Genomic DNA, 11,203 nt, shown 5'->3' with positions numbered 1-11,203 from the left:
GTCTGTCTGAGTCTAGTCTGGGTGATTTTCTTAAGGAGGGGAGGGGGAAGGGGAGTGAGTAACACCCAAACCATCACAGAAAAGTAGCATGGGAGATGAGGAGGCTTATGGGATGTGTCATTACCCCAGTAATGATATGTCATAGGGCTGGGTGCTAGGTTGGTCTGGATGAGCTTGGAGGTCTCTTCCAACCTGGTTGGTTCTACGATTCTATGATTTTTCTGTTTGATATTTTAAAGTAATTACTAGAATTCAGATTGCATTACAAAGGTAATAATTACACCTTAATTATTCCCAGCGATGGAATTGTTGTCTGGTAAAAAACCAAACAACTCCCTCCCCCCCACCCCCCCCAAAAAAAAAGGACAAAAAGACCCCCCAAAAAACCAAAAAGCAGAACCACAAGAATGTAATTGCAGTGTAACTACTCAGAAATGTCTTCTTGCATGTTACAGAGCTGAAGGCAATATTTTCATTGCTTACAGAATTTTGGATGGCAACAATAAGAGGCAAAAAAAAAATAAAGAAGAAGAAAGGTAATTTAAAACTTATTAAATGTAGGAGATTTTCTCACAGCCTTCCTGGGCTTTACTTATTCTCTAGTAATGGGAAAAACAACAATGAAAGCAGTTTGATCCGGAGCGTGAATGAGGTATTGGAACGAATGCAACATAGAGTAGGGAGATTTAAAAGCCAAAAGAGAAGACAGGAAATACAATAAACAGCAGTGCCTGGCTTGGACCTCAACTGCAAAATTGTTGTGAGAATGATTAAGATGCTGTGCCTCCATTTACTCATTTACTTATTTTTCTTGCAGAAAAAGAATTTAAAAGGATTTACTATTATTTATGGTAAAGATGAAATTGTCTCATTCTCTGGAAAGATTCCAAACCCACTTGGACATTGTGATCCTGGGCAAGTTGCTGTGAGTGGGTTGTAGCCAGGTGGGATTCGTCTCTTCTGTCAGGTAACCAGAAACAGAACAAGGGGACAAAGTCTGCAGTTGTGCCAGGGGAGGTCTAGGCTGGATGTTAGGAGGAAGTTGTTGTCAGAGAGAGTGATTGGCATTGGAATGGGCTGCCCAAGGAGGTGGTGGAGTCACCATTCCTAGATGTGTTGAAGAAAAACCTGGCTGAGGCACTTAGTGCCATGCTCCAGTTGATTGTCTAGGGCTGGGTGCTAGGTTGGACAGGATGATCTTGGAGGTCTCTTCCAACCTGGTTGATTCTCTGATTAGCAGAGGGTTGGACTGGATGATCTGCAGAGGTTCCTTCCAGCCTCCACCATGCTGGGATATAATGGCAGAAACGATACTGTAGTAAGAATGGTGGGGAGGAAGAAGCAGCATAATAAAGGTCGACTGAAATGATGCTGGCATTATTTTCTAGTCTGTTTTCATGCAGACAATGTAACAAAAGATGATATTCTGACAATATTTTTATCTTTCTTAAAAGTCTCCTTGATTTTGTTTATTCATTATTACTGCTATCTTCTGCTGGCATATCATAAATCATATGTTTTCCTTTGTAGTAAATCACATCATATCAAACTGTCTGAGAGCTTGTTTTAGCTAAGTGGACTCTTTTGAATTGCATTTAACTGCTCACCAGTTTTGTGGAAATCATGCTCCCAATGCTCACTTCAGCTGGAAACCAAAGCCTGAGAATTTTTTTTTGTTGCTGCACTGCATAAAATCATAGAATCATAGAATCAACCAGGTTGGAAGAGACCTCGAAGATCAGCCAGTCCAATCTAGCACCCAGCACTGTCATATCAACTAGACCATGGCACTAAGTGCCTCGCCCAGTCTTTTCTTGAACAACTCCAGGGACAACGACTCCACCACCTCCCTGGGCAGCCCATTCCAATGCCAATCACTCTCTCTGTGAAGAATTTCCTCCTAACATCCAGCCTATACCCAGCCCTGTCCAGTCAACTAGGCCATGGCACTAAGTGCTAATGTTACCCTTACAATGCCAATCACTCTCTCTGGGAAGAACTTCCTCCTAACACCCAGCCTGTACCAGTACTGTCCAATCAACCAGGCCATGGCACTAAGTGCTAATGTTACCATTCCAGTGCCATGCACTCTCTCTGGGAAAAACTTCCTCTTAACATCCAGCCTATACCCAGCTCTGTCCAACCAACTGGGCCATGGCACTAAGTGTTAATGTTACCATTTCCCTTTAAAAGCCTAGCAGGAAACGTTTCCTCTTCACCATGTGTGCAGGATGCACTCCCGTTGGTGCTCTCTTATTAGTTGCAGATCATAAATCACTGCAGGATTACTGACAGGTTGTATCACTAACATGCTGTACCTTATTCTGGGACTTAATTATATCAGCATCCGATGGCAACACCACAGAAAGGGCTTTGTCAGCATTTTCACTACACATCCATTTATTTTTTTCCAGGGTGGATGAAAACTTAATATGTCAGTAATTTCCCCATGCTATCTGCTGGAGCAGACACAAAAGGTGTCAGTCAGGATTTGATTTTCCTTGTCTGGGATATGTTTTAATTTGACTTTTTATTCTTTATTTTCCTTTTCAGTCAGTAGGGACTGAGAATAACACAGCAGCTTGTTTGTGGGTTTTTTTTTTCCAGAGCTCCTACTATAAGCTGTTGAGTCTCTTTCACTTCTTTAACTACTAATTATAGGCAAGATAAACGGCTGTTGAATAATGAAGTGTTAAATTTATTCAGTGTGTACACAAAAAGTGCTCTAGGGTGGGAAGGAAAAAGTTATCAAAAATAATTACCTGCTAGCTATGCCTCCTGGGAGCTTTGTAAGTGAAATGACATTGTGATTTTTTTTTTGTTGTTGTTGTGGTTTTGCTTTAGAGAAATTTGAGAGTGGTGAATAATCCAGGAGCCTTTTACAGCAACACATGTTAATGCAGACCATATTTCTTCTATGTTTGCACATCAAGCTTTTAGTCAGTCTGGATTTCTCCCTTGGTGATTTTTTTTCCCCCCTATCATGCTGAGGAGTTTGTATTAATATATACTGGAGGTATGTTCTGGAAATTAGTCTTTTAATTTTAAGTGTGATTAAAAACTTCAGTTAGTTCCATGCTGCTTTGGGGGGGGGAGGGGTGGGTATTTTTTTCCTGAATGAGGCAGCAGCTACAGAAAAGAGGATGGATTAAACCAGGTAGCAGAGATTACTTTAGAGCTAAAATATCAAATTAATCAATGAGACTGGGAGGAGTAGCTCACACACCAGAAGGCTGTGCTGGCATTGAGCAAGACCTGGACAAGCAGAAGTGTTGAACAGAAGGGAACCTCATGAGTTTCAGCAAGAGAAAGTATAGTGTCCTGTATCTGAGGAGGAATAACCTATTCACCACTACAGATTAGAGGCTGACCTGCTGGAAAGCAGCTCTGTGGAGAGGACTGAGAGAGTATCTTCTAAATGCATAGAAATATCTGAAGGGTAGAAGTCATGAGAATGGGCTTGGGCTCTTTTCATTGGTGACCAGTGGTAGGACAAGAGGAAATGGGTACAAATTCAGTGGCATTGAGTGCACTTTCAGCAAGTTTGCTGACAACACCAAGCTGTGTGGTGCAGCAGACAGGCTGGAGGGAAGGCATACCATCCAGAGGGACCTGGACATGCTGGAGAGGTAGGCACAAGCCAACCTTATGTGCAACCAAGTTCAAGGTCCTGCATCTGAGGCAAGGCAATGCCAAGGACAAATACAGGCTGGGCAGTGCCTGGCTGGAAAGCAGTCCTGAGGAGAGGGACTTGGGGGTAGTGCTGGACAAGAAGTTCAACATGAGCCAGCAGTGTGCACTTGCAGCCCAGAAAGCCAAGCAGAGCCTGGGCTGCATCAGGAGAAATACAGCCAGCAGGTCAAGGGAGGTGATTCTCCTCCCCTACTCCGCTCTGCTGAGACCCTACCTGGAGTTCTGCATCCAGTTCTGGAGCCTCTATTACAAGATTCTATGACTCACTATTTGTCAGGTGGAAGCAGCACCGATGGCAGTGAATGCTAATTACTAAGTGTTGATAGTCCAGGGAAAATGTCACTTGTGGCATCACTTAGTAATAAAAGAAATCATATGTTGGACATTTTGCTGCCATTTCACTCAGAGGCACCAAAGTCAATGAAAAGCTCTGCTGTCGTTAGCTGTTGGCTCAGGGTAACATCCATCTGGAGCACTCTGGCTAACACTGTTTTGTACCTGGGATATACTCCAAATTCAATTTAACAGGAAAGATTTCTCAGCACATTTGGTAGAGCTGCCTCTTCCCCCTTCCTCCATCGATTTGCCTCGTGTGCAACTCTGCACTGTTTTTTTTTTTCCTGTGTATTTTGGACTGCTAATGCATATTCTTTCCTCAAAATCATCACAGGCTTCTAAGCAAAAACAGCATGACTTTTTCCCCCCTATATTATCCCTATTTAGGTAAGAGCTCTGCTGCTGGCACTTTTTGTCCCAGTGAAGCCTTCCCAAAATTTGATGCTGTAACCATCATTCTTGATCCTCTTCTTATCATATATTTAGTGTACATTTGCAACAATAAGTTTAAGCTGTAGTTGTCATTCTTGATCCTCTTCTTACCATATATTTAGTGTCAATTTGCACCAGTGAGTTTAAGTTGTAGTCCTCATTCTTGATCCTCTTTTTATCACATATTTATTGTACATTTGCAACAGTAAGTTGGAGTCCTCATCCTTGATCCTCTTCTTATCATATGTTTAGTGTACATTTGCAATAAGAAGTTTGAGTCCTCATTCTTGATCCTCTTCTTATCATATATTTAGTGTACATTTGCAACAATAAGTTTAAGTTGTAGTTGTCATTCTTGATCCTCTTCTCTGCCATATAGTGTACATTTGCACTGATGAGTTTTAGTTGTAATTATCATTCTTATAGTTGTCATTCTTGATCCTCTTCTCTACCATATAGTGTACATTTGCACTGATAAGTTTTAGTTGGTATTATCATTCTTGATCCTCTTTTTATCATATATTTCAAGCAAATTTGCAACAATAAGTTAAAGTTGTAGTCCTCATTCTTGATCCTTTTCTTATCACATATTTAGTGTACATTTGCAACAAGAAGTTTAAGGTGTAGTTGTCTTTCTTTATCCTCTTGTTGTCATATATTTAGTGTACATTTGCAACAATAAGTTTAAGTTGTAATCCTCGTTCTTGATCCTCTTCTTATCATATATTTAGTGTACAATTGCAACAATACATTTAAGTTGTAGTCATCTATTGAGTGTAAATTTGCAACAATAATTTTAAGTTGTAGTCACCACTCCAGATCCTCTTCTTATCATATATTTAATGTAAATTTGCTACAATAAGCTTAAGTCTTAGTCATCCATTTAGTGTAAATTTGCAACAATAAGTTTAAGTTGCAGTCCTTATTCTTGATCCTCTTCTTATCATATATTTAGTGTACAATTGCAACAATACATTTAAGTTGTAGTCATCTATTGAGTGTAAATTTGCAACAATAAATTTAAGTTGTAGTCACCATTCCAGATCCTCTTCTTATCATATATTTAATGTAAATTTGCTACAATAAGTTTAAGTCTTAGTCATCCATTTAGTGTAAATTTGCACCAATAAGTTAAAGTTGTAGTCATCATTCTTGATCATATTCTTATATTTAGTGTACATTTGCAACAATAAGTTTAAGTAGTAGTCCTCATTCTTGATCATTTTCTTATCATATATTTAGTGTATGTTTGCAGCAATAAGTTTAGGTTGTAGTCATCTACTCAGTGTAAATTTGTAACAGTATGTTTAATTTGTACTCATCATTCTTGATCCTCTTCTTATATATTTAGTATGAATTTGCAACAATTAGCAGATTAAGTGCCCAGTGTTGTGAAAAGAGGCATTGTAGAACCTGCTCCTCAGTGTGCAATATGATTACAGGATGCTAGAGCTGTCCAAATTACCTCCTCATCTCCGTGATGAGGAATGCATTTGGCCAGAGTCACGAAAGAAAAATCATAAGGTGTTAGCAGAAAGAGACAGATTCCTCCTTTCCTGAGCCCTTTTTTGCCTTTTGATGCATCCAGTGGAAAAGGCTGAAGGAAGACTTTCCAGAGCCACTTCGAGCAACCCAGGAGCTCAAGTGGTACAATAGCTGGAGATTATGGAGAAAGAGAGGAGAAAATCTGAGGTTACTCGTGGCTGCTGTGTGCAATATCTGCTCTGATCCAGGGCTTAGATATCCCATTTCACTCCACAGTCTCTCTTAAAGAGAATTCAGAGGTGCAGTTTGTGGAAAAGTCAGGAAACCAGCATTTATCACTTCTGAACTGTAGACTGCTAGGACCCACTTTCACATATTCATAAAGGACTGAGTTAAATGACATTTCATTACTTATCTCTTACAGCACTGAGATCATAGAGTGGTTTATGTTAGAAGGGACCTTAAGATATCCTTATCTTAAGGTGTCTTTATCTTAAAGATATCTGTGGTCAGGGACACCTCCTACTAGATCATGTTGCTTAAAGACCCCTCCAACTTGATTTTGAACATTGTCCAGGCTAGAACCTCCTCAGCTCTCTGGGCAATCTGTTGCAGTGCCTCAGCCTCAGGTTGTGCCAGGGGAAGCATAGGCTGGATGTCAGGAGGAAGTTCTTCACAGAGAGAGTGATTGGCATTGGAATGGGCTGCCCAGGGAGGTGGTGGAGTCATCATCCCTGGATGTGTTCAAGAAAAGCCTGGATGAGGCATTTAGTGCCATGGTCTGATTGATTGGATAGGGCTGGGTGCTAGGTTGGACTGGACGATCTTGGAGGTCTCTTCCAGCCTGGTTGATTCTATGATTCTGTGATTCTAAAATGAACTACTTAGCTACCTTCTTTCTGTTAAGAAAGGATTTTTGTAGCAGTAATGGATTATTCATCTTTTCAGGTGATGACAGAGCCTTTTTAGACTCCACTTGGTCCTACATAACATTTTAAGGTTATTGCAAAAGCCAAGAAAGTTCCAAAATCTATTACAGCATCCACTCCCCATGGACTTGTCTTTGCCAAACTTCTTCTAAACCCACATTCCCCTCTTGATCTGCTCTGGAAGTTGTAACAAGGATAAAGATTTGCAAGCCTTAGAAGGGATCATCCAAGCCTATAAGTGAAGTAGACATGACCATTTATTTCTCTTTCACAGCCTGTAATCTAGTTCTTCTCACCAAAGCATTCTAGCTAGCTTCAAACTAGCACATGGATCATCCTTTTCTAGACCTACATCAGCCCCTCAATGTCCTTCTTGTACTGAAAGGCCCAAAACTGAACCTAGTACTCAAAGTGTGGTCTCACCAGTGTTGAGCACAGGAGACAATCACTTCCCTGTAACAGAGACTTGTGTTGGTAACACCAAGAGTATTTAATATGTTAATATAAGGCAAGTTACAACAGCTTTTAACAAAAGAATGAAACACTGACAAAGGTCTCAACTACACAGACCTAGACAGGCTTGCTGCAATTTTCTTCTGTGGTGGTAATCAGCCTCATAAGATGATCTGCAAAACTTTGGCAACATGATGGGAGCACAGCTGGATCCAAACCATGATAAATCAGTAGAGATCTCAATGCCATGCTTATTACAGCCGTACCAAACGTGTCTCAGCAACTGAGAAATCAAATCAAGTCCCTGTGCACCTCAGGGGAGAGAAGCATCGAATGAAGCCCATAAAGGATAACTGCACAGAGCAGCAGCACATTCTGCTTTCAGAACACTTTGGAAAATATCAGCTCACAAAGGCATGATATTACATGAAGATAAAACCAATTAATGACTGAACTTTGTTACAGAAATCGAGTGCCAGAAGCAAAGAATCCTCACAGAATCACAAACTGGTTTGGATTGGAAGAGATCTGTCAGATGGAAGAGATCTTAAAAGTCATCTCCTTTCATTCTCCCTGCTATGGGCAGGAACACTCTCCACTAGATCAGGTTGCTCAGAATCTGACTTTGAGCATTTCAATCTCCCTGCTATGGGCAGGAGCACTCTCCACTAGACCAGGTTACTCAGAATCAGACTTTCAGCATTTCAATCTCCCTGCTATGGGCAGGAGCACTCTCCACTAGACCAGGTTACTCAGAATCTGACTTTGAGCATTTCAATCTCCCTTCTGTGGGCAGGAACACTCTCCACTAGACCAGTTTGCTCAGAAATCTGACCTTGAGCATTTCATTCTCCCTGTTATGGGCAGGAACACTTTCCACTAGATCAGGTTGCTCAGAATCTGACTTGGAGCATTTTATTCTCCCTGCTATGGGCAGGAACACTTTCCACTAGACCAGGTTGCTCAGAACTTGATTTTGAGCATTTCTATGGAGAAGGCATCTACATCTTCCTGGTCAACTTGTGCCAGCATCTCACCACCCTCACGGTGAAGAATGTCATCCTATTATCCAGTCTAAATCTCCCCTCTTTCAGTTTGAAATCACTACCCCTTGTCGCAGCAGTAAGCTCCCTGTTAGAGAGGTGCTTCTCATCTTTCCTGTAGACACCCTTTAAGCACTGAAAGGCTGCAAGAAGATCTCCCTGGAGCCTTCTCTTCTTCAGGCTGTACAATCTCAATACCCATCTCACTCTCATAGCAGGGGTGTCCAGATCCCTGATCATATTAGTGCCCTTTTTCTGGACTTGCTGCAACAGGTCCAGATCTTTCTTGTGCTGAGGGCCCCAGAGTTGGAAAAAATATTCCAGGTGGTTTCAGTTCAGAGAAAGAATCACCTCTCTTGACCCACTTGCCATGATGCCCTTGATTCAGCCCAGGATGCAATGGGCCTTCTGGGCTACAAGTACTCATTGAGGCTCTGAGGCTCTGGCCAGCCTGATCTAGGGTAGAGTGCCCCTGCCCATGGCAGGGCAGTTGGAACTAGATGATGCTTGTGGTCCCTTCCAACCCTCACTGATTCTATGATTCTATGATTGCTGCCTCATATTCAATTTTTCACCCACTAATACTCAGAAGTCTCTCTGCAGGGCTGCTTTCAATCCACCTATGCCTTACCACTACTTGTGCTTGGGATTGCCTTGACCTTGTTGATCTCAGTGAAATTTGCATGGACACATCTCTCAAACCTGTTACAGTTCCTCTGGATAGCATCCTACCTCTCTGGTGTGTCAATGCACCACACAAATTTGGTGTTACTGGAAACATCCCAAGGGTGCCTCAATCCCACTGCATGTATCACCAACAATGATGTTAAATAGTCCTGACCCTGAGGAACACCACTTGCCACAGGTCTCCACTTGGATGTCAAGCCACTAATCACAACTTCTTGAGTGTGACCATCCAACCTATTCCATATCCACTGAGTTGTCAATCCATCAAATATGTTTCTCCAGTGTAGAGACAAGAATAATAGAATCATAAAATCATAGAATCAGTCAGGGCTGGAAGGCACCACAAGGAGCAGCTAGTTCCAACCCCCCTGCCATGCCCAGGGACACCCTACCCTAGAGCAAGCTGGACACAGCCTCACCCAGCCTGGTCTTAAGCATCTCCAGGCATGGGGAGTCAGCCACCTCCCTGGGCAACCCATTGCAGCCTCTCACCACTCTCATGCTCAACAACTTCCTCCTCACATCCAGTCTGAATCTCCCCACCTCCAGCTTTGCTCCATGCCCCCCAGTTCTGTCACTCCCTGATAGCCTAAAAAGTCCCTGCCCAGCTTTTCTGTAGGTCCCCTTCAGATAGTGGAAGGCCACAAGGTCAACTCAGAGCCTCCTCTTCTCCAGACTGCACAGCCCCAACTCTTTCAGTCTGTCCTCACGGCAGAGCTGCTCCAGCCCTTTGAGCATTCTTGTGGCCCTTCTCTGGACACACTCCAGCATCTCCACATCCCTCTTGGAATAGGGGCTCCAGAAACTGGATGCAGTACTCCAGGTGGGGTATCAGCAGAGTGCAGTAGAGGGGGAGAAAAACATCCCTCACCCTGCTGGCCACACTTCTTCTGATGCAGCCCAGGCTCTGCTTGGCTTTCTGGGCTGCAAGTGCACACTGCTGGCTCATGTTGAGCTTCTCATCCATCAGCACCCCCAAGTCATTCTCCTCAGGGCTGCTCTCCAGCCGCTCACTGCCCACCCTGGATTTGTGCTTGGTATTGCCTCGACCCAGCTGCAGGACCTTGCACTTGGTCTTGTTGAACCTCCTGAGGTCGGCTTGCACCCATCTCTCCAGCCTGTGCAGTCCCCCTGGATGCCATCCCTTCCCTCTAGCCTGTCTGCTGCACCACACAGTGTCATCAGCAAACTTGCTGAGGCTGCACTCAATGCCACTGTCCATGTTATGGAACCCTAAGTTCCTGGACAATCACAGAATCACAGTCTTCCTACAAGAGGCTGCCTCATAGGAGGAAACAGCTTGCAAACCGTGCTCCTTCGCTTCCTATGCTGGTGGTGTATTGAGGCAAAGGTCTCTTTCAGTTAATCCATTTCCTAAAGGGCAAAGGCTGAGCACTTCTTTTTTTCACAGTGAGAACACTGCCTGAAGATAAGCAAAAAGTGAAATCAAATCACACACTCTATGCTCCTTTCTGCTTCATACATATTTCAGAAGCACTAACTTGTGTGGCGTCTTGTTGATAAGAAGAGCCAAAGGTCGCCCATCTGTTATTTACACACAATCAATATTTCAGACAAGCCCAGATTTTCAAGTGATGAGCACTCCCCATAGGAAGCCAGGTTTTCAAAAGAAATCAGACTCTCATTTAGTCACCTGGGTAGGGATGAGCCTTCTGAGAGTGTTCTGCTCTCAGCAGCAACCACTGCAGTTCCATTAGACAGATTTTCAAAGAGGTCTAGATGCTAACCGTGAGCTCATCCAAATACACAGGATGAGATCCCACTCCCTGTTGAAATCAGTGGGAATTTCACCACTCACTACCTAAGAACCAATCCCAAAAGGGAATTGTGATGGTTTGGGTGTTCTCTGCCCCCCCACACTTAAGAAAATCACCCAGACTAGACTCAGAGTGACAAAGCTGGTGAGGGACCTGTAAGGAGAGACTGAGGGAGCTGGGGGTGTGCAGCCTGGAGAAGAGGAGGCTCAGGGGGGACCACATTGCTGTCTACAACTACCTGGAGGGAGGTTGTAGCCAGGTGGGGTATGGTCTCTTCTGCCAGGCACCCAGCAATAGAAGAAGGGGACACAGTCTCAAGGTGTGCCGAGGGAGGTCTAGGCTGGATGTTAGGAGGAAGTTGTTGGCA

This window comes from Pogoniulus pusillus, chromosome 8 (assembly GCF_015220805.1).
Source record: "Pogoniulus pusillus isolate bPogPus1 chromosome 8, bPogPus1.pri, whole genome shotgun sequence".
In the NCBI taxonomy this organism is placed as follows: Eukaryota; Metazoa; Chordata; class Aves; order Piciformes; family Lybiidae; genus Pogoniulus; species Pogoniulus pusillus.
Note: the sequence above shows the minus strand (reverse complement) of the source record.